This window comes from Bos indicus, chromosome 5 (genome assembly GCF_029378745.1).
Source record: "Bos indicus isolate NIAB-ARS_2022 breed Sahiwal x Tharparkar chromosome 5, NIAB-ARS_B.indTharparkar_mat_pri_1.0, whole genome shotgun sequence".
NCBI lineage: Eukaryota > Metazoa > Chordata > Mammalia > Artiodactyla > Bovidae > Bos > Bos indicus.
In genome coordinates, this window is record NC_091764.1 from 114296756 (window position 1) to 114319698 (window position 22943).

Genomic DNA, 22943 nt, shown 5'->3' on the forward strand with positions numbered 1-22943 from the left:
CCCAGCTGTCCTAACTGTTCTCTGCAGCTGGACACTGAGAGAAGAGGCTAAGGAGCTCACCTACCAGCCCCATGTTACAGGGGAAAGACCAAGACAGACCTGGCTTCAAACCTTGGCTCTGCACTTGCTAGAGGCATAATACTGAATGAGTATCTTAGTTACTTCTGAACAGGTTTCCTTTATGTATATAAAGGAGACAATAGTATTAGCCTGGAAGCACTGTGGTGAGGGCTGGATATAAGGCATATGAAGTACCTCCCATCTGGCAGGTGTTGGAACATTGATCTCTACTGTCAGCATTCAAGCTGGTTAGCTCTCCATGGAGGAGAATTCTATCTCAAGCCCCTAGACAACACCCCTAAACACAGCTGGTTCTCCCCCTCAGGGACATCCCTGGCCACCCACCACGGTGGTTCAAGACCGCCCACTCTGAGTTCAGGAGGAAAGACTGCACACACTGGCACCATGTTCCGAAGTCAGACGTGTGCTGAGCAGGGATGGACTGTCACCAAATAAAACTGAAACCCATGTTCACAAAGATATAATTCAGCCTTCTGTTCCTCTTACCTCCTTTTCCCCACCACACACACCATTAAGAAAGTAGACAGGAGAAACTGATTAATCCTGCCTCTTAGTAATTAAAGCAAAAAAATACATTATGCAATGAACTGAAACTAATTCAAAAGTTCATATCTCAACAACCCAGGGGAGTCCAGCTTCAGAGTCCATCAGCCAAAAGTCTAAAAGTCCTTGAACTAAAGCAGCTCAGGGGTATAACTCACAGTCACGGGCATGTGGACTACAGTGAAATGCAGCAGAACACCTCTAAGCAGCTCTCTGTACTTAAACACAGTCAACATTTCTTGCCAAACTTCTTTCTCCTTCAGAAAGAGACATCAGATTAAACTTGATCCATTCTAATCAATCCATGCTGGCCCCAACATTGCCAAGAAAATTTCAAAAATTATTTATTGAGTTTACTACAAAAATTACAATGGCATCACACCCATTTGTGAAAATATAGAAACTTAAATTTATGATCTAAAAGATGGTCAAATTTATGATCTAAAAGATGGGTTTTCCAGGTGTTGCTAGTTGTACAGAATCCACTTGCCAATGCAAGAGATGCAACAGACACGAGTTCAATCCCTGGGTCGGGAAGATCCCCTGGAGGAGGGCATGACAACCCACTCCAGTATTCTTGCCTGGAGAATTCCATGGACAGAGGAGCCTGGCAGGCTACAGTCCATAGGGTTGCAAAGACTCGGACACGACTGAAGTGACAGCACACACAAGCACAGCAAGCACTTAAAAGATGGTCAAAGAAATAGTATATGCATTTTTAACACAACAGAAGAACTCATTCTCAGAGAAGGGGGAAAAAGATCTATGTAAGCCTCATTCAGGATTGAAAGGAATCACTGAATAATGCTTTTTAAATGCACCAACATCATTTCCCCCATGAAGGCTGCCCTGGGCACTTGCAGTGATGGATGATGACAAACTAACAGGCCTGAGACCTGAGGGTCCTCATATCATTCATGTCACATTCATTCATTCCACAAATGTTTGCCTTCTATTATATGCCATTACCAAGCTGGTGGTGGTGGTGGTTTAGTCACTAAGTCATGTCTAACTCTTGTGACCTGATAGTCTGCAGCCTGCCAGGCTCCTCTGTCCAAAGGATTTCCCAGGTTAAGAATACTGGGGTGTGTGCCAATTGCCATTTTCCAAGAGATATTCCCTACATATGGATCAAACCCACATCTCCTACCCTGCAGGTGGTCTCTTGCATTGCAGGTGGATTCTTTACCAATTACCAAGCTAAGAACAGTGAATTCCAAGGTACAAGGCAGTCCCTGCCCTCCACCTCACCTGGCCCAGTGGGAAACCAGCAGACAGTAGGCCAATCACACCAGACCTGAGACGCACTGGTACAAGTGTGCACCTTGCACTCTGCAGGCCCAGGGACAGGACGCCTTAAGTCAAGGAGAAGGGGGTAAAACTAGAACTGGGTTTTGAAGGGTAAGTAGGAGTTCAGCAGGCTTAGATGGGAAGAAAGGGCATCTACAGCCAATGTAACAGGGTTCGTGGAAGATACAGGTGAGGAGGGAAACCCGCAAAAGTTCAGTGTGGCAAGAGATGAGGCTGAAGAGGTAAGCAGGGGCCAGATTTCAAGTTTGGAGTTTATTGGGAGCCACTAAAGAATCTTAATCTGATCAAATGGTTCAACTGCTCCCCACTGCTGATAAGGAAATGAAGACTTAGAAGAGAGAGCCCCATAAACCACTATCTCTATTTTGTTTCATGAGAGTTAATGATCAATGTTAAATGAAATCCCTTCTCTAACACTGAATAATGGAAAGCACAGCCAAAAGACTTCTGACATCTGGTCTTCTCTGTACCTTCGTTTCCTCATCTGTAAAATGTAGCCACCCCATAGCACTGTTGGAGGACTAAATGGATAATACAGGAAAAGGGCTTAGAGCAGAGGAAAGGCTCCACTGCTTCCAGGTGCTGGTGATGTACTAACTGTGCTAGTACTAGTGCGACCAGCAGTGTATGAGCCAAGAGAACTCCACACAGGTCAAAAAGCAGACACAAATTTTACTGCCCCTATGAAGCTGCTGGGTAGTGGTACAAAAGTGGGGGCCTCTCGGACCGCTGTGTGACTGAAGAGAAAAGAAGAATGAATACCCATTCCCTCACAGACAGTCATAAAGCTGGGCTGAGGGGGGACCAGGAGCCCAGAATGGGGCCATGTTTCCTCAGGCTGATGACAGGTCACACTGCTGCCAGGCCACACAGATGAGAATGCCCCCCCGCCGCCCCCCTCCCCCCCACCCCACCCCCCGACTTCCTCAATGGCAGCCACACCCCCAGCCTGGGCGCATCCCCACCCACCCAGGCACAGAAGGCGTATTGTCCCTGCACCTCCCTGTACCTGGCAGGCCTCCACAGTCACCTCTGGAAAAGAGGCATTGCCTGGAACCCACTCACCAGGAAGATCTTTCAGGCTTTGCGCCCAGACCTCTGGAAGGCCCAGAGTTGAGGACGAGACCACACAGGATCACGGCAGGCATCTCTCAGCCCCTTACTCACACACTGCCCAGCGACAGCACCTCTGCCATCAAGGGGCTTAAGACACACACAAAATAAAGAGAAAGCCAGACTATGTGAAAACTGATGAGAACAGGAAACAGTCATGAAAGGGACAAGATTTGTGTGCCTAGAACCCAAACTCCCAGATTTTTGGATTTCACTGACTAAAAACTAACCCCCCGCAAAATTTGGAGGAATTTTCAACAAGTAGTACTAAAACAACTGGACATCCATGGGCGAAAAAATAAACTTCATCCATACCTTATTCCATACACAAAAAAATACTCAAAATGGATCATAGACTTGAATGTAAAAACTAAAACTACAAAACCTCTATAAGAAAACATGTGACCTTGGTTAAGCAAAGATTTCAGCTATGACACCAACCAAAAATGCACAAACCATAGAAGAACAGACTTCATTAATTTTTTTTTAACTTCTGCTCTTCAAAAAACACCGCCAAGAGAATGAAGACAAGACAAGCTACAGACTGAGACAAAATATTTGTAAATCATAAATTTCACAAGGACTTGTATCCAGAATATACAAAAGAAATCTCAAAACTAATTAATAAAATAAACAACCCAACTTTTTAAATGGGCAAATGATTTGAATAGGCAGTTCACCAAGGAAGATATTCAGACAGCAAACAAACACTTGAAAAGATGCTCAACATCACTAGTCATCAGGGAAATGCAAATTAAAACCACAGTGAGACACTACTACAGACCTATTAAAATGGCAAAAATTAAAAAGATGACCATATCATGTATTGGCAAGGACATGGAGGCACTGGAACTCTCACTCACTGCTCGTGAGAATGTAGCATGGTACAGCACTTTAGAAATAGAGAATATTTAGGCAGTGTTTTAAAAAGTTAAACCAACACTGCCATCATCAAGGTGTACCACTCTAGTATTTACCCAAGAGCTATGAAAGCATGCCTGGACACAGACGGATACACAAATGTTCATAACAGCTTTATCTGTAATACCCCTAACTACAAACAGCCCAAAGGTCCATCAATAGGTGCATGAGGGACTTTCCTGGTGGCTCTGTAGATAAGAATCCACCTGCCAATGCAGGGATATGGGCTCAATCCCTGGGCTGGGAAAATCCCACGTACCACGGAGCAGCTAAGCCTGTCGGCCACCACTGAGCTCAGGTGCCGCAACTACTGAAGCCTGTGTACCAAGGGCCAGCTCCACAGCGAGAGAGGCCACCGCAGTGAGAAGCCCACGCATCGCAACGAAAAGGTAGCCCCTGCTCGCCACAACTAGAGAAAGCCTGTGCCAAGCAATGCAGACCCAGGGCAGCCAAAAATAAGTTAAAATTTTAAAAAATAAAGTTATTATTTTAAGATACTAAAAAAAAAAAATAGGTGAACGAATAAACAAAGTGTGGCATATCTATACACTGGATTAAAAAGAATGAAATATTGATATATGTTACGACAGGGATGAATCTCAAAATAATTTATAAGAAGTGTAAGAAGCCAGACTAAAAAAACAAGGATACAGTGTATGATTCCACTTATTTAAATTGTAGAAAGTGCAAGCTAATCTACAGTGACAGAAAGCAGACCAACATCCATCTGGGAGTAGTGAGGGGCAGGCAGAAGGGGCTATAGGGGCTCAGGGAAACTTTGGGGGGTGATAGACATGTTCATTATCTTGCACGTGGTGATGGTTTAACGGACGTGCTCATGTGTCAAACCTCATCACACTATACTTTACATATGTGCAACTGATAGTTCGAGTTATACCAAAATCCTTTATAGACTTTTGGAGGCAAATTACAGAAGGCTGCTAACTTTATTTTGTCAAGTAAGTATACTCTTTAAAACACTACCAGCTCATACCACCACCACCAAAAGAAAAGACATTTTCAGACTAAGAGATACAAAGGTCACAATCTTATACCAAAAGATTCCTGCCCAAGAAAAGACAGTTGCTAACCTTAACACAGAAAAACTACCAAGTCTTTATTTTTCTCTCTTTGTGAGGACACGGTTTCAGACCAGCTCTAGTGACTCTCTGAGCTGGGGACACACTGAAGGCTCCACAGTCCTCGGGCAGGCCCCACGCTCACCTCCATCTCCAACCGGAGGGGCACTTCAGCCCCAGCAGCCCTGGGACGGTCATAGGTACTGGGCAACACCGCGGCTGGGCAAGTGACTGAGACACGGGGTCCCTCCCCTCCCAGAGGACAAGAAGGCACAAGAAGAATGTGCCCGGAAAGGTTCTTGTAAACGCTGCTTTGCTGCTGCTGAAGTGAACTGACTTGTTTCTAGAAGAGCTATTTACCCCCGAGCCAAAGTATCTGTGCTATGCTGCAAGTTAAAGTTCTATACGACAGTATTAAAGTTGTTTACTGAATCTTCCAGGCTAGAGAGGAAATAGAATGTGAGCTCTAAAAAAGACCATGATGTAGACTGGAATCCTTCTGATACTGTGCCAGAATGCTAACAAAATCCCAAAGACCTCCATCAGCTAAGCCCGAGAAGCAGGTTTTGCGTAAATGGCACAGTGCAAGCAGTCCTCCTTTGGTGTGGCTGGATTAACGCTAAGAACAGCTGAGTAGGAAACAGGCCTGATATCGAACCCACCTCCCCAAGTCCCAGCTGTCAGACAGGGAGGGACACCTTCAAGCTCTGCACGTTGCCATAAGCAGCAGAGATGGTGTGGGACAAGCACACTCAATAATTAAGCATGGACTTTGTCATTTACAGAGGTCAAATACACAATGAATCCTGTACCACAAGGACCCCCAGTGTACTTGTGGGGCACCCGAGCCCCATCTACACATACACACCCTGTACACAGCCACCGTTTGGCCACGTCTCAGCCTGAGGTGATGGCACCTCACCACGGTCCACCCTCTGTGGAACACAGCCAGGGAAGAGGCCCAAACATGTCTCGAAATCATGCTGGGGTTACTGGGACAGGGAATTCCAGGGCCTCTGTCCCTGTGCATGGTTGAGAAGGGGAAGCCAAGGAAAGAAGCCACAACAGCTGCCTTGTCCATCCCATCCTGCTCAGAAATCCTACAGGTTCTCTCTTGTCCACCACCCTATCCCCTCATTCCCCAATCTCCATTCTATTGGGCTTTCAAACCTAGACTCCTCCAAACCTGCCTCACCCTTTAGACTGAAAGCTCCACTTAGAATACCTTCTGAACTCTCTCAGGACTGGACTTCTAACAAGCACCCCTTGGTCAGATAAGAAAGAGACAACTTCCCCCTCCGAGTCTCAGGGCTTCTCCAAACCCAAAAATCCCAGGAAGAATGGCTGGACACTGCAGCATTTAAGTAACACTGAGCCAGACCCACAGTCCAGCTGCTCCTCCATGAGATGAGATGGCTATAGAGAAACTTCACCCTGGCACTTGGTCATGTTTCAAAATAACTCCAAAGATGCAGTTCTGCGTATGACATGAAGCTGCAGCAAGCCGTAGAAGAAAGCTGAGATATGAAGTTATTAAATGCAAATAAGATATGAAGTTATTAAATATTTAAGGAACTAACAGCTGCTAATGCCAGGGCAATGGCAGCTTGCAAATTTCCAGTCAGAATAATGATTCTGTTATGTCAGGAGCTGAGTCAAGAGCACAAACCCTGTTTTATTCCACCCTCTGCAGAGGATACAAAGTTTTTCTCAAAGCAACTTTTCAGGAAGTTAGTCTGTTCATTGGGTAGTGCCTTAAAAAATTGAAACAAGAAAACAACTGTCTCTATATATATATCTGGTAACTCCAAGTGTCTGTAACACCCACCATGTAGAGGCCTGGAAGCATGTTCCACTCATGTTTCCATTCTTGAGCAAGGCAATTTGATGTGACAGTCAGGTAAAAATTAAATATCTGACTACTAAAGGAACCAGTCAGAGAATGGACATGTCCAGGGCAAAATGGTCACATTAAATTTTTGGTTGCCATTTCTGATGAATTCCACAATCCTAAACTGCACACTGATCATATGATCATAAGCACCACCCTTCCTAGCTATGAGACCTGTCACCTAACCTCTCTTAAGGCCAGTTTTCCACCTCAAAACAAAGTTCTCATAAGAATAAGTATAATCATGCATGGAAACGTATAGTACTGGCTCAAAATAAGCCTCAATAAATATTAAATCTTCTAAAATCTTTATGACGATGATAACCTCAAAAACCAGTTCAGGAGGGTGAAAGGGAACCGGGAGATTGGCAAAAAGCCTAGCCCTAAGCAGGGGGATGAGGCCTGGAAGCTTCAGCCCCCGAGGCCAGCCTTCCCTCAGTATGGGACACGAGCTGTCTAACCATGTTCTGTCTCCCCCAACTAAAATGTAAGGCCTGGTCTACTGAGTTCCTGCTGTGACCCCCAGAGCCTAGAACTGTGCCTTGCACATGACAGAAGTTCAACTATTTGTTCAAAACATGAATGGGGACTAAGGAATCTCTTGGAATTGCATGCAAAAAGTGTTTGAGCCCCTTAGTGGGGTGGGAAGGTGGCATGGAATCTATTTTCACAAAATTCTGAAGGAGATCCGAGACCCAAATACAGGTCAAAAATCATAGTGCTGAGTTTCAAGCACATATATCAGAACACTAATGACCAAGGTTAGGTGAGCAGGGCAGTAAAATTACAGAGCAAAATCTAACAAAGAGGAGGGCTCTCCTAGAAGAGAAAAGGCCTCTCAGGGCGGCCACCATGCAATAGGCAGTTTCACCGGGGGCAGGCCCTAGCCTTTAAGTCCGTGGTTTGGGTTCAGGAATGTATTCTGCAAACTAGAGCCTCAGAGGAGGGAGCAGGAATTCACTGAATTTTATATATATATAAATTATATATATATATATAAATGCTGTTCAGTCACGTCCGACTCTTTGTGACCCCATGGGCTGCAACATGCCAGGCTTCTCTGACCATCACCAACTCCCAGAGCTTACTCAAACTCATGTCCATTGAGTCAGTGATGCCATCCAACCATCTTATCCTCTGTCATCCCCTTCACCTCCTGCCTTCAATCTTTCCCAGCATCAGGGTCTTTTCTAAGAGTCGGCTCTTGGCATCAGGTGGCCAAAGGATTGGAGCTTCAGCTTCAGATCAATCCTTCCAATGAATATTCAGGACTGATTTCCTTTAGGATGGACTGGTTAGATCTCCTGGTCCAGGGGACTCTCAAGAGTCTTCTCCAACACCACAGTTCAAAAGCATCAATTCTTCAGCACTCAGCCTTCTTTATGGTCCAACTCTCACATCCATACATGACTACTGGAAAAACCATAGTTATGACTAGACAGACCTTTGTCAGCAAAGTAATGTCTCTGCTTTTTACTATGCTGTCTAGGTTGATCACAGCTTTTCTTCCAAGGAGCCAGTGTCTTTTAATTTCATGGCTGCAGTCACCATCTGCAGTGATACTGGAGCCCAAGAAAATAAAGTCTATCACTGTTTCCCCATCTATCTGCCATGAAGTGATGGGACCAGATGTCATAATCTTCGTTTTTTGAATGTTTAGTTTTAAACCCAGTGGTCCTTGAGAAGGCATTCAAATGCCAGATATACAAAAGGACATACACGAAGATACCGGGCAAGAAAAGGGCAACAACAGACAGTTACTGAATTCTCCCCACAAAAGGATGCTTTGTTTTAAGACTAACAAGGTCCTGAGATTCCTAAACGATAGTACTTTTTGATTCAATGATTCAGGAAATCAAGATGACAAAAGACTACAATAAATTCAAGCTTTAAAATGAATTGTTATTTTATTAATCATAATCATAGCATCATTTTTATACAGTAACATATAAATATTTTGTGTGTCTGTCTGTCTTTGTGTGTGTACAAGGGCAGTTAAAAAAAAAAACCCATCTACAAAGTACAGCTGGTGGGTACAGTCCTCTGTAACCATCCTCTAATGCCCTGGAGAACCAGGGTCCCTGTTGGGAACCACCAATGCACTGGAGAGAGAACTTTAAGGTGGATCTGGGTCTGAGGAGTTACTAAGCTTCTGTGAGCCTCTTTCCTCACTGCAAAGTCAGAATCAAAAAGTCACATGGCAGGACAGTTGGGAGGCTTAGAGGCACGCAATGGCCACACTAAACAGGGCTCTCAAAGTGCAACACTGTCCCAGGCAAGTACATAACACATACTTATTCATCCTGCCCTCACAACAATCCTCCCATTATGCCCATTTTAGAAGTGAGGTAACTGAGGCACAGAAAGATCAGGAACTTCCCAAGGACCCACAATAAACTGCAGAACTGGGATTCAAGCCCAGGCAATAAACTCGCGACATACACCTGCAGCACAGAACACTGGGCTGGCCCACGACCATTACTCAGCAGGGCTTGTCCCACTGCTCCAAGAAGGCCCTCCTACAGCAGAGAGCAACCTGAGATGGAAAGTCAGGCCCCCATCAACAGCAGGAGCCTGCAGAGGGACCAGAAGCAGCGCTTCACAGCCTCTGGGTACTGGAATCTTCCACCTCCACCCCAAGGAGGGAAAGCTCCTTCCTCTTACCCACTCCCCAGGAGTTCGGGGCGGGGCAGGGGTACTGACAAAGTTTGCTTCTTGAGAGTGGGCCTCCCCCTCTTCCAGTCACACCACTAACATTAAGTTTTTGTAAGGCAAGGATTTAAAGGTTTGGGGTTTTCTTCCCCCTGCCTTTTTACTTATAAGTTAAGAGGGCATGCTATTTTTAACTATTTCCAAATTTCACAAACCTGCAAGTTCCTAGTGGAAGTTGTAGACAAACTAGCACAGGTCCAAAATAGCAATTCTGGAGATTTGTTCCAATTATGGAAACAAATTTGTCTAGCTTTAAAGGGAGGTAATGAGACAGCCCAGTCCAATCCCAGCTAAGCAACTTCAGACTTATACCTGCAAGACCAAGAAAGAAAGAAAGAAATCTAAAAGGCAAAATAACAAAAGTCTGGAATTCACTGTACCAACTACTTCACTCCATTTTCATAAAGGGAGGCATACTGCAGCACTCCAATCATCCAATCAAGTTTTTTTTCCATGACCTCTGCATGGCCAGACTACCAGCTCTGGCCCCACTTCAAGGCCCCTTTTCTGTGAGACTATCAGGTAAGGCCTAACTCTGGGCTCCAGTCACCGGCCCCAGTTCTAAAAAGCAGAAGAAACTTGATGGAACAATGTCAATCTGTCCAACCCAGAATAAAGCTGGGGCTAAGGGCTGCTGAGGAATCATGCCTCATGGTTCAAAGGTCCATGTCCTGAAATAGTCACCCCATTCCATTCCATGCCACACCCTGCCAAGCTGGGGCAGTTGGGCAGAGCTTTCTCAGGAAATAAAACAGGAAATGTGGAAAGGACAAAGGGAAGTTATGACCGTGTACCTCTGGAGCTTAGTGGTTACCATCTAGCTTGGTTGAGAAGCCATAGGAAGCCTTAGGGCTTCCATCCAGCCACTACCAGCATCTTACACACAAACCACACCTCAGCCAGCTGACCAGGCAACAGCCACCAGACATGTTTAGGCATCTGTGGAAACCAGGGCAAAGTACAATTTCCATGTGTGTAATAAAAACACAGACTACCAAGCACAGAACAAAGCATTACTCTAAAATTTGGGTTTACTGACTGAACAAACAGGTGGGAAAGGGAAGCAGGAAGCTAGGCAGCACTAGCTGCGCCAATACAGTAACACAGGCCCACAGCACTGGCGTCAAAAACTCACCTGTGCCTGAGAAACAAAGCTCTTGTCATGCTTCTGTGTAGTTGGTGATTATTTCCTCTTATTTCTGCCTTAATATGTAGTGATGTTTTGTTTTGTTGTGAACATCAGACTTTCTTAGCTAGGATAAGAGGAACCAAGAAAAGAGGAGTTTTTGCCCAGGACAAGGCCAGAGAACTAAAGAGGAAACAGCCTCCTTCGGGTACAATAGAGGCGAGCAGCAGGCATCCAGGGGCGGGGACCCAAGGATGAGGGCTGAGGTCTAGCCACTGCTCCCCACCCAGGGCCCTCCTGTCCTTGCTAAGCAGTTTTTCCTTTGCAGACCCTGAGAAATGAGCCACCAGGAAAGAAAACAGGACTCCGTTCAATCTGTAGGTGAACACCCAAGAACAGTGGAATGTGAAAAGCTAAGCCAATCCACGGTAAGGTACAAGGTGACTTCAGAAGGAAAAAACAAACAAGCCAAAAAGAAAGAAAAGAAAGAGTAAACACCAACAGTATGAACATCCCAGTACTTCTCTGGAATGTTTGCCTCTAGTAATGGCAGATATAGGAATGTCCCTCAGAGCTACACCGGAGAAATGCAAAGGATGGCGAGATCCCCCAGGCTGTCCTGGTGGAGATGACAGCAGCAGAAACAATCTTGCATGGTCTTTCCCAATATGCGTATTATAAGTGAGGAAAAGAAAAGCAGAACAAGTTCTGAGTCAGACCTTGGTTCAGAGCATCATGACAGCTGAATTAATCAAAGAATGCAATCACAAATATTTACCACTAAGGGAATGTAGAACATTAGCTCAGGTGATTAATAAAGAAAGTAGTAAGGACTTTTTCAAAGACTGCTTCTTGCTTATGAAGTAAAATATCTCATTCAAGTAAAATTATATCCAGAAACTTGGGAGGAAATATGACTCATTTAAGAAAACCTCACAAAAGTTTATCTCACATATACTTGAAAGTTCTAAAGGCCAAAGTAATTTAAAAAGGAAAAAAAAAATCTCTATTTTTTTCTCTTAAAAATCAGAAATATAAACCCAGAAGTGACAGAGCAGGCTTTCAAACAAAACACTCTAAGATGTTCATATCCTTTAATCCAAGAATTCTAGTTCTGGGAATTTATACCCAGGAACTAATTATACAAATGAAAAAAAGAAAAATGAAATTGTCAACTGCAAATGCATCTACAATAAAGCAAAAAAAAAAAGTGGAAATAACATAAAATGTTCATTATCAGAGGAATGTTTTAATCTCATTACATCAACAGGCTTACACACCCATTAAAAATCTTTTTAAGAACAATGATAACATGGAAAAATATTCGATAAAATATTTAAGGGGATCTGAATAACACAACTGTAACAGTGCAGACTGATGAGGAGAGACAGGGACATGTAGCCAGGCAGTGGGTGTGTGCGCTCAGTCATGTCCTATTCTTCGCGACTCTATGGACTGTAGTCTGCCAGGCTCCTCTGTCCATGGGATTTTCCTAGCAAGAAATACTGGAGTAGGTTGCCATTTCCTTCTCAGGGGATCTTCCCAACCCAGGAATCAAATCTGCATCTCCTGCATTGCAGGCAGATTCTTTACCACTGGTAAAATTTCAGTTTACCAGGAATCTTTCTCTCCCTCAACACAATGTAGCCAGTGCAGGCTTCAAACTCTCTTCCCTGTCTACAACCCTGGGGACCTTGGGCTCAGCACATGGTCTCACTACCTGCAGTACCCTCATGTTCAAACTGGCAACCTGGGAGTCTCGAGTGTCTGTGAGGACAGACAGGGGCAATACAGCTCTCCAGCCTCTTCTGAAGCTCGGAACAAAGCAGTCAGTTAGTAGGTGCAGCTACTGCTTCTAAGATAACTTTAAACCGCAAAGCATATGGAAAGTAGAACACAAAGAGTTCTTTATTCAAAAGAACTCTATTTTCTATGTTGTGCCTTCAATTTTTAAAAGACCAGAAAGCAAAGAAAGTCTTTTGACATAAAAGTGACTGATATTTACAAGCATAAAAACAAACATCTGCTGTAATTTACCTGTACAGATGACCTTCCTTTGCTGTCACGCCAATGAAATGGAAATGTGACGCTCTTCTGCAATTTTACGCAGTGTAGTGCAAATGGACGCTTGACAAAATATAATTTCTTCTCCCCTAAGTGAGTGCTTTTTCAATCTCATACAGCACCTTTCAAAAAGCAGCTAGTGGAAGATGAGGCAGGAGCACTCCCACCGAAGCCAGGAGCTCTGAAGTCTCAGCTCAGCTGTTCAAAAGCCTCTCCCTTTATGCCATATCTCCCCACTGCATACATTAGTGCAAACTCTTGGATTATCTTTATCAAGTTAGTTGTAGGCAGAGATCCTGTCTTAAACAAAAGACTACATAACTTGCCTCTTTTCTGTGTTTCTGAGAGGTGGGGAAGGAAGATTAACTTACAGATTTTTTTCATATTTGAGGACAAGTGACTCAGAATGCACCTATTCAAGACAGCAGATAAGCATGGCTTCAGAGTCAGGCCGAGGGCCAGCTCTGCTGGTGACCCTGTGAAGGTCACTTCATCTCTCAGAGCTTTGGTTTACTCTTGTGTAAAGTGGAGTTAACTCCATCTGTAGCAAAAACTGAATGAGCGGGAGCGTACAGCTTCCTGTAGGGTCCCCCATGAGCCCCCACAGCCAGAGGCCTGTCCCAGATGGCAAACAGCCTCTGCTCTGCCCTCCTCACTGGCTGCCAGGCTCCTTAACTGATGACACCTTCACTGGTGCAGAGGGCACAATCACTTCATTAATTAAAACATCATCATGTCTCAGCTAAACAGCGCCCAGGTAGGCCCGCTCCCTCCTCCAGCAATCAGCCAGCTACAGAACCCACTAATAGCAGGCCTGGAGGTCCACATGGGCTGTGGAGCCTGCTCTGTGGTTCTTCTGAAGATCACAGCTCACACTTGGCACACTTAGTTGGCGACAACATAATTGGATACCATGGAACACAAGCACTGTTTAAAATATGAAAATGTTCACAAACTATGGCTTGGGTATCACTTTACAATAATAAAGTCTCATGTATTCAGTAGGAAACTTCAAAACACTAGCCACAGTTTATTCTCTATGTTAAAGACCACCCTGCAGGTTGCAGCAGAGACCCCCATAACTGGGCTCTCTAAGAACTATGGATTCAGGCTGAGGCCCACATGGGGTCCTGGCTGGCCAGCCTCAGGCAAAACCACTGACCCTCCAGACCTCCCTCTTATCCTCCTCTGGAAAATGAAGAGGGGAACAGACCAACAAGGCTGTTTTGAAAACAAAATGAGGACTATGGGAAGATTCCTGGTAAACTGAAAATGCCTATGCAACCAAGCTGTTTATTTATTTTAATTATAGAGTCAACTTATTGCTTAAATATTAATTTTTAAAGTAAAAAGGCAATGTAACAGTGCGGAAATCAAGAAACTTTCCATTATTCTACAACCTTAACTATAGTCACTGTATATTGTTTTAATATTTTACACGTGATGAGTGTACCTATTGCTTTACAATTTGTTTTTTCAAGTCTTTATATTTTTCATTACCTGAGTATGAACTGTTGTCACCATCAAACAGGGTCCCTTCCACCTCTGAGTCACTAAAGCTGGTCACAACACCAAAGGTCAGGCTTTCTAATAGCCTATGTAATGCTCAACTCGAGCACAGAATCACCAACCCAGATGGGAACAAGGCCTCTGTGTGGCAGGGCTGCCCTCAAAATCCAGGGAGAGATCACCTTCAGGCCTTCACCCCAACCAAGGGGACAGAATCAGAGAGAAGCTTAGAGGAAGAGAACAGAAAAGACAGGCCTTGTCAGTGGCAGGATGGGAGGGTATTCCAAACAGTGCTGGAAACCTCATCCACATCAACCACCCCAACAGCATCCCTGTTAAGGAAAGGTTTGAGTATACTGAATAGACTTAGGCTGAGAAAAGAATACTGCATCTTAGGATTTTCAGTAGAACGGGATAGTGTAACATCAGTTTGAGACCTTTAAAGGTGTATTTTTTCTTAATTAGCCAACTCACTCAGTAGGCACTGCACTTCGAGGGATACCAATATTACTGAGTTGGCACCACAGACCAGGCACAGGTGCTGAGCTCAGGGTCTACAGTCCATTCCCACACATTACCCTCCTCAAGTCATATGAGGAGGGGCTGTCAGTAGCCTGGTTTGGGAGATACTGAAGCATTTGGCCAAGGAAATTGCCTAGTAGTGGAGCTGGAACTCAAATTCAGGGCTATGTGGCTCTGAAGCCACGCTACCTGCTATATCTACTGCAATATTACTTTTTTTTTTTTTGCAGGAACTGGCAGTGAAAGATACACACTAACTGCGTGGATCTGTGAGCATAAGCCGTATGAAAAGAGAAGCAGGACCCAGGCAGCTGCTGTATTACCAACGTAAATACAGGCAAAGAAATTGAGTCAAGACTGATGCCAATCCCACTGCGGAAGTCCCTCTCATTAGAGATTAGCACTGCTTCCTAAGAATTTCCATGGAAATCCCTGAGCCTCCCGGGACGTAAGTGACTTTTGTTAAAATGAGCCATTTGAAACACTCCTTGCCCATCTGCATCCCTGACATCTCACCTGACGTCTCACTCCTGTGCAGAGCCTCAACCTGCTGTGTCTGTTACCCCAAAACGGCTCCTTCATCCTCCAGAAGGAGGTCCAAATCCTTGCCTGGCCTACAAGGCAGGTCACACAAAATGAAGCCCGCCTACCCTCGGGGGCCCCTCTCACACCTCCACATTCTTTACAACTCCATACCTCTGCCTGGGACTCTTCTTCCAGTCATCATCTGCCTGGAGGGTAAAACCACTGCAAGGCCACCTCCCTGAAGGTCAGCTCTCTGCAGTGTCCCGAAGGCAGTCAGCTCCACCCTCCTCTGTCTGCCCTTCCTTTGTACATACTCCCATCTGCTACTGTCACAAAGATGGGATCGCTTCTAAGCTCACCTCCTGACTAACAGTCACCTGAATCTCAGTATCCCAGAACCCTGAGTAGAGCCAAGCATCTAGAGCACTACACACACAGTGGCCAGGAAGGCTCCCTTCAACCCAACCTGCACACTTCCCCTCATCAGGGCACACTCCCTTCAAACAGCTCAGGAAATGAAATTTAAATAAAAAGCAGAACTTTGACACAGCAGCCTAATGGAGTTCCCAGCTCACTACTAACAACTCTGCTACTCTATCAATATTTAAATCATGGACCGGCCCCTGGAAGAAAAGAGCCAACAGATGCAAGTTTCCTGGCCACGGTGTGTGTGCATCATAGCATGCATGTGCTCAGTTGTGTCCAACTCTTTGTGACCCTGTGGACTGTAACTCGCCAGGCTCCTCTGTCCATGGGATTTTCCAAGCAAGAATACTGGAGCTGGTTGCCATTTCCTTCTCCAGGGGATCTTCCGGACCCAGGTCAGAGGAGGGCCCATAAACACTAGCAGACTTCACAGCATGCAGTATAGTTAACTGGATGCCACCTCTGTCCAGTGGCAGCTGCCTGGAGTTTACCCTTCATCACCAGCCTTGCCCTCTGACAGCCTCACCTCACCACTGCCTCTTGCAAGCAATTCCCAGGAAGCTGACACATGACATCAGGCTTTATGTTGGACTTCAGTGAGGCTGTGCATGTTTGCCTCAGTCTCTCCAGTATTCTAAAGAAATGCACTATGAAATGAGCAAATAACACTTTTCCATGCCTGGAGAGTTGGCCAGTCTCCTTACAGGTATCAGGTGTAACAGAACACATACTTTTACTACATTTGAGAGATATGTACTATAGACCATCTTAGTTCCTCCAAGTCTGATTCTTCAACACATCTTCATTATGATGAGTCTTTTCATCAGTAATAAACCACTTAATATCTGTGAGGCTTTAAACTTTAGTATACTTTTGCATACACAACTTCTTTACATAGCTGATACTCTGTACTCTGTTAATAAACTGAAAAAAAAAAAAAGGTCCCTAATATATTCAGAATCTGACCAGAGGGCCACAGGAAGCCCTGTGGATAGTCATGGTGATTGGCACAATCCACACCTGACTCTCAAACACCCTCCCCACCCCACCTCTACCCACCCACCCAGTGGCTCTGGGCTTAGGGAGGCGCCTCTCAGGCTGCAGGAAAAGTCTCATCTGTGAGGACATATTTGCCAGAACAAGTCAAATGTTAGGAATTTTCTCTTAACATTTATTTCACAAGTTTCTCAAGTGCCATGCAACTGGAAAGTAATCATTTCAATGTACTCTTTAATCAATAAACATTAAACAAGTATGCTCAAAACACTCAAGTCCTACAAACATTTCCCAGGGAAAAGTATGGCATAAAAAAATAACAAAAACATAATAAGTAACCTTTTGACAGTCAAGAAAGGTGTTTAGTGATCCAAATTCAGACCAAAAAAAAAAAAAAAACAAAGCAGTCCTTTCAGCAGATGAACAAATATTTCCTCTGTAAGTGACACACTCTGAGATATTTACACTGCCAAACATAACTCATAATGACAACCACCAAGGAAGCTAAACCTAATGGAAAAACCCCAGGCTGGCAATCAGGAGCAGGCTGCTGGCTATGTAATCCTACTAAAGTGGTGGCCAGGCCTGGTACCCCTCTCTCTAGGGGAGAAGAATACTCCTACCCTAAGAAGGAGTATCCATCACCACCCACACTGCTCAGAAATGTTTGTGGGACTAAAAAAAAAGAGAGAGATGAAAATGCTCTGGAGTGTCTTCCATAAATACGAGGCATTATTATTATTAGCTCAAAGATGACCAGGAAAATAGGATTATAGAATATCAGAGGTGAGAGGGAGCTTAGAGGTGAGATGATCCAGGAGTTCTTAATCTGGGGTCCAGGCCTCCGATGCTGTCCACAGGTGTGCTTTCTGGGAAGAGGTCTGTACTTGTTATCAGTTTCTCAAACAGTTAAGAACCTCTCAGGCTCTCCTTTTACAAACATGAAAACTGAGACCCTAAGGTATGTGGTTGTCCTGGGCTCAGGACTAGTTAGGAAGAGGTTGGACCAAGCCCAGGGCTCTTGTCTCCATCTACACTCTACAATCCCACACTCAAGGGAGGGAAAAAGTCACATAAATCTCATACAGCCATCAGATCAGATCAGATCAGATCAGTCGCTCAGTCGTGTCCGACTCTTTGCGACCCCATGAATCGCAGCACACCAGACCTCCCTGTCCATCACCAACTCCCAGAGTTCACTCAGACTCACGTCCATCGAGTCAGTGATGCCATCCAGCCATCTCATCCTCTGTCATCCCCTTCTCCTCCTGCCCCCAATCCCTCCCAGCATCAGAGTCTTTTCCAATGAGTCAACTCTTCGCATGAGGTGGCCAAAGTACTGGAGTTTCAGCTTTAGCATCATTCCTTCCAAGGAAATCCCAGGGCTGATCTCCTTCAGAATGGACTGGTTGGATCTCCTTGCAGTCCAAGGGACTCTCAAGAGTCTTCTCCAACACCACACTTCAAAAGCATCAATTCTTCAGCGCTCAGCCTTCTTCACAGTCCAACTCTCACATCCATACATGACCACAGGAAAAACCATAGCCTTGACTAGACGGACCTTTGTTGGCAAAGTAATGTCTCTGCTTTTCAATATGCTATCTAGGTTGGTCATAACTTTCCTTCCAAGGAGTAAGCGTCTTTTAATTTCATGGCTGCAGTCACCATCTGCAGTGATTTTGGAGCCCAGAAAAAGAAAGTCTGACACTGTTTCCACAGTTTCCCCATCTATCTCCCATGAAGCGATGGGACCGGATGCCATGATCTTCATTTTCTGAATGTTGAGCTTTAAGCCAATTTTTTCACTCTCCACTTTCACTTTCATCAAGAGGCTTTTGAGTTCCTCTTCACTTTCTGCCATAAGGGTGGTGTCATCTGCATATCTGAGGTTATTGAGATTTCTCCCGGCAATCTTGATTCCAGCTTGTGTTTCTTCCAGTCCAGCGTTTCTCATGATGTACTCTGCATATAAGTTAAATAAACAGGGTGACAATATACAGCCTTGATGAACTCCTTTTCCTATTTGGAACCAGTCTGTTGTTCCATGTCCAGTTCTAACTGTTGCTTCCTGACCTGCATACAGATTTCTCAAGAGGCAGGTCAGGTGGTCTGGTATTCCCATCTCTTTCAGAATTTTCCACAGTTGATTGTGATCCACATAGTCAAAGGCTTTGGCATAGTCAATAAAGCAGAAATAGATGTTTTTCTGGAACTCTCTTGCTTTTTCCATGATCCAGCGGATGTTGGCAATTTGATCTCTGGTTCCTCTGCCTTTTCTAAAACCAGCTTGAACACCAGGAAGTTCATGGTTCACATATTGCTGAAGCCTGGCTTGGAGAATTTTGAGCATTACTTTACTAGCGTGTGAGATGAGTGCAATTGTGTGGTAGTTTGAGCATTCTTTGGCATTGCCTTTCTTTGAGATTGGAATGAAAACTGACCTTTTCCAGTCCTGTGGCCACTGCTGAGTTTTCCAAATTTGCTGGCATATTGAATGCAGCACTTTCACAGCATCATCTTCCAGGATTTGGAATAGCTCAACTGGAATTCCATCACCTCCACTAGCTTTGTTCGTAGTGATGCTTTCTAAGGCCCACTTGACTTCACATTCTAGGATGTCTGGCTCTAGGTCAGTGATCACACCATCGTGATTATCTGGGTCATGAAGATCTCTTTTGTACAGTTCTTCTGTGTATTCTTGCCATCTCTTCTTAATATTTTCTGCTTCTGTTAGGTCCATACCATTTCTGTCCTTTATCGAGCCCATCTTTGCATGAAATGTTCCTTTGGTATCTCTGATTTTCTTGAAGAGATCTCTAGTCTTTCCCATTCTGTAGTTTTCCTATATTTCTTTGCATTGATCAGCCATAGAGCACATTAATATTATACAAACCACTGCATATGTTCTTTCTAAAGTTACAGCAAAATTTCCCTCCTTTCATTGTCCTAAGGCTTTTTGCTGAGGCCTTTGATCACTGAGACAGCATTTTATTCATTTCTACACTCTCATATCTTGTTCTTTCAGTGCCTAATGTCAGGACACTCTCAAATGACATTTTAATATTGAAACTAAAGCTTTTATTCTAGGAAACAAGAAAACTAGAATCCATGATGTTCAGTTTTACCAAGCAAACAGATAAACATACAATCATGGGACTAAATGCAAGATAATATATTAAAGTAAGGCATTTTTGTCATGTTGTGTCTTTAATCAAAATACTAAAGCTTGTTCTCTTTGATGGCCATTGTCCCTGAAATAGTTACCTTTGGAACTATATGTATGCCAGGAATGTTGCATTGCACAGAATGCTTTGAGTTCTTCTTTAAAGATCATCTCCAGTTGGCAGAGCACAATCGTTTGAATACAAAAATCTGAAGGAATTCCTACACAGCCATCCCAGGGACAGAACTGAGCCCATCAGCAAACAGGTTTCAGGCACTGACATGCCTTCAGGTATGTGAAAGATCCCAGCCAGGGCCATAAAGAAAGGTCTCTATGGATGGAATGCAAACTGACTTCCTAAGGAAGGCACTGCTGTGCTGCCTTCAGGTATGCAGCTGCACTTCCAAACAAGCTTAATTGGAAAAAAAAAAAAACAGTGCCAGCACCATCACTCACATGAATGTGGTCATTACAAAAATAATCTACAGGGTGGCCTTCACAAAGTCACCAGCACAATCCGATGGCAGATAAGGCAGGCCCGAGTCAGATGAGAGGTCCAGGTGAGGGTGGCCAGAAAGCACTTGGTAAAAGCTATCATGATCTCTAAACACAAGCTGCTCTTACCATTATTAAGGAATCTATGTCATCTTTTTGATATTCCATAACATTGTGGAATCAACCGTGACCCAGTCAGAGGAAGGAAACCTGAGCATGAGGCACTTGTCTGAACAGACTTCCAAGTGGATAAACAAATGAGAAAATTTAAAGACAAATGCCCCTCAGCTCCCACCCCAGAAACTGCCTGGCCATCAGAAATCTGGACTGGGCATCCAGGACTGGGGAAAGCCAGCTATATGTTTCAGCAACAAGCTGTGTTCAAAACCCAGATATTGCTTTTATACATACTTACTTTTAGATTATTTAAATCTTATGACCTATATCTTACATACTTGAGGCTAAAAATAATAAAGTTCCAGTTCCCCAATAGTGTGAGTTAAGAATGACATTTCCATTCAAATGAGTTTTCATTCTTCTCCCAAATAGTGAATTTGGAGTACAGACCTAATCTCTCATCTGTTCTTCTGTGCTTCGTTCCTTTCCCACGTAATAAATATCATCAGCCTCATGGCCAGTTTCTTTAAAGCTCTCAGACGATTGTCAAGAGAAAAACACAGCACAGAAAAGTTTTTGATGTAGTGGTCTCATATCTCAACTAACATAACCTCACCAAGGAGATTGTGAAACTTTAGAATTAAGTGCACACAGATTATTGTTTCCCACATGACTCAAGAGGAATCCCAGTTGTAGTGGCTCCCCTTCAATGACTTTATGGGGAGGCTGCTGGCAGGCTGGTGATTCAAGTGGAATAAGAAATTTCAGGCAGGAAGGGGAAGGCCGGCATTCAACAGGGACAACCTGGTTGGTTCCCTTGCCCGGGGCTCCAACCTACCCATCCTTCAGCATATTGGGAATACTGGGGACCAAGGAACCGCAGAGAAAGGAAAAAACTGGTGTGAGCTCACCGCTTGCAGCCCAGGTTTAAAATCTCTGAGCTGGCCTCCTGATTTTCATCAAGACAGCCAGGGAGTGTTTGGTAAACAGCGTAATGAGTAGCCGTGGAGACTCAGAGTAGCCAACCATTCTTAACCACAGAAATACAGGACAACTGGGGTAAAAGAGAGAAAGGGAAGACCCAGGAATGGTGCACAGACCCCACCTGAAGGCCATCTTCCCTCAGGCGCCTAACCCTCGAAGGCTCAGCTGTGTGGGACCCGAGGAGACAGAGCTCGCTTCCCCTGACCAACTCCGTCTGAAAAGAAAGCCAGCCTCCTCCGGTGGAAGCTGAAACTTAAAGAGCCGCTGAAACGGAGCGGCAGAAATCACTACTACCTCTCCAATCCCAGGCCTCTCCGGATGCCCCAACCCCAGAGGAGGGAGGGAGCTCCCGTTTCTAAAAAGTACTATCAGGGAAGACTCCTTGGGCCAACGGGGCAAACACCCCCAGCCTCTCTCCTGCCTGTCCCCCGGCCCTAGGACCTGCTCACAAGGAAGGGCTTGCACCCCACGCCGCCCCTCCGCCCACCCCATGTAGAGCCGGGTGAGGGACAGGGAGGGTGGGGAGGAAGGAAATGGAGGACGGTCTTCAAAGCGCCCCGAACCAGCGTATCCGCATAAGTGTCCCGCCTGCTCTGGCCGCCCCTCCCCTCCAGGACACCCGAGGACCGGGCCCTGCCTTCTAAGTGACGCCGACCAGCCCGCCGCCTCCTCCTGCGCTCCCCACCGCCCCCCGCCCGAGGGAACCCCCGCACCCCTCGGCATCCCCGCCTCCCCTCGCTAAGTCCCTCAGAGAGTCTTCCGTCCCGCTACGGCAGCAGCGCTTTGACCTCAACGGGTCCCGCTCCGCAACTTCTGTCTCAGCCGAGCCGAGGAGGACTCGTCCGCTCCCCTGTGGCGCCCCAGCTCCCAGCCCAGACCCCGCACCCCACCTCGAAACCCGGCCCCCGCGCGCCCTCCGGAGGCCCCTCTACGTCCCCTCCGGCGCTCCCCTCGGCCCCCGGACGCCGCTCAACACCGGCCCCCCACCCCCAGCTCCCTCAGCGACTCGCCCCCGGACGCCCTTCAACACCCCTACCCCGCCCCCGGCTCCCTCAGCTACAGGAAGTTCGCGCGCGGGCGACGCGGCCCCAGAGGCTGCCCATAGGCGCGGAACGCGGCCGCGGCCTGACAGGGCGTGGGCCCGCTGCCAACAAGCACCCCGCGTCCGTCCGCCCCACCCCCACACCCCGCGGAGCCCCAACCGTTGCGGCGCGTCCCTCACCTGGGCCGCCGCTCGTCTCCCGGCACTCTGCGCGCCCCGCTCCTGCCGCGACTGCTTCTCCAAGCCCCGGCTCCGGCTCCGACTCCGGCTCCGGCCACAGCTCCCGCCCTCGCTCCGGCCTCGCTGCCCCGGCCCTGCCCTAA

General features: G+C 45.8%; 1 protein-coding gene across 3 annotated transcripts in view; it reads right to left on the reverse strand.

Annotated features, from left to right (window-relative positions):
* The window catches only part of PACSIN2 (protein kinase C and casein kinase substrate in neurons 2), a 115434-nt gene extending 92491 nt beyond the window's left edge, over positions 1–22943 (reverse strand). For 2 of the 3 annotated variants that reach the window (XM_019961936.2, XM_019961933.2), the window contains exon 1: positions 22801–22936. The gene's annotated coding sequence lies outside the window, so the exon portion shown is untranslated. Of the gene's footprint in view, positions 1–22800 lie in introns of all 3 variants that reach the window. The other variant, XM_070790533.1, reaches the window with a different exon arrangement.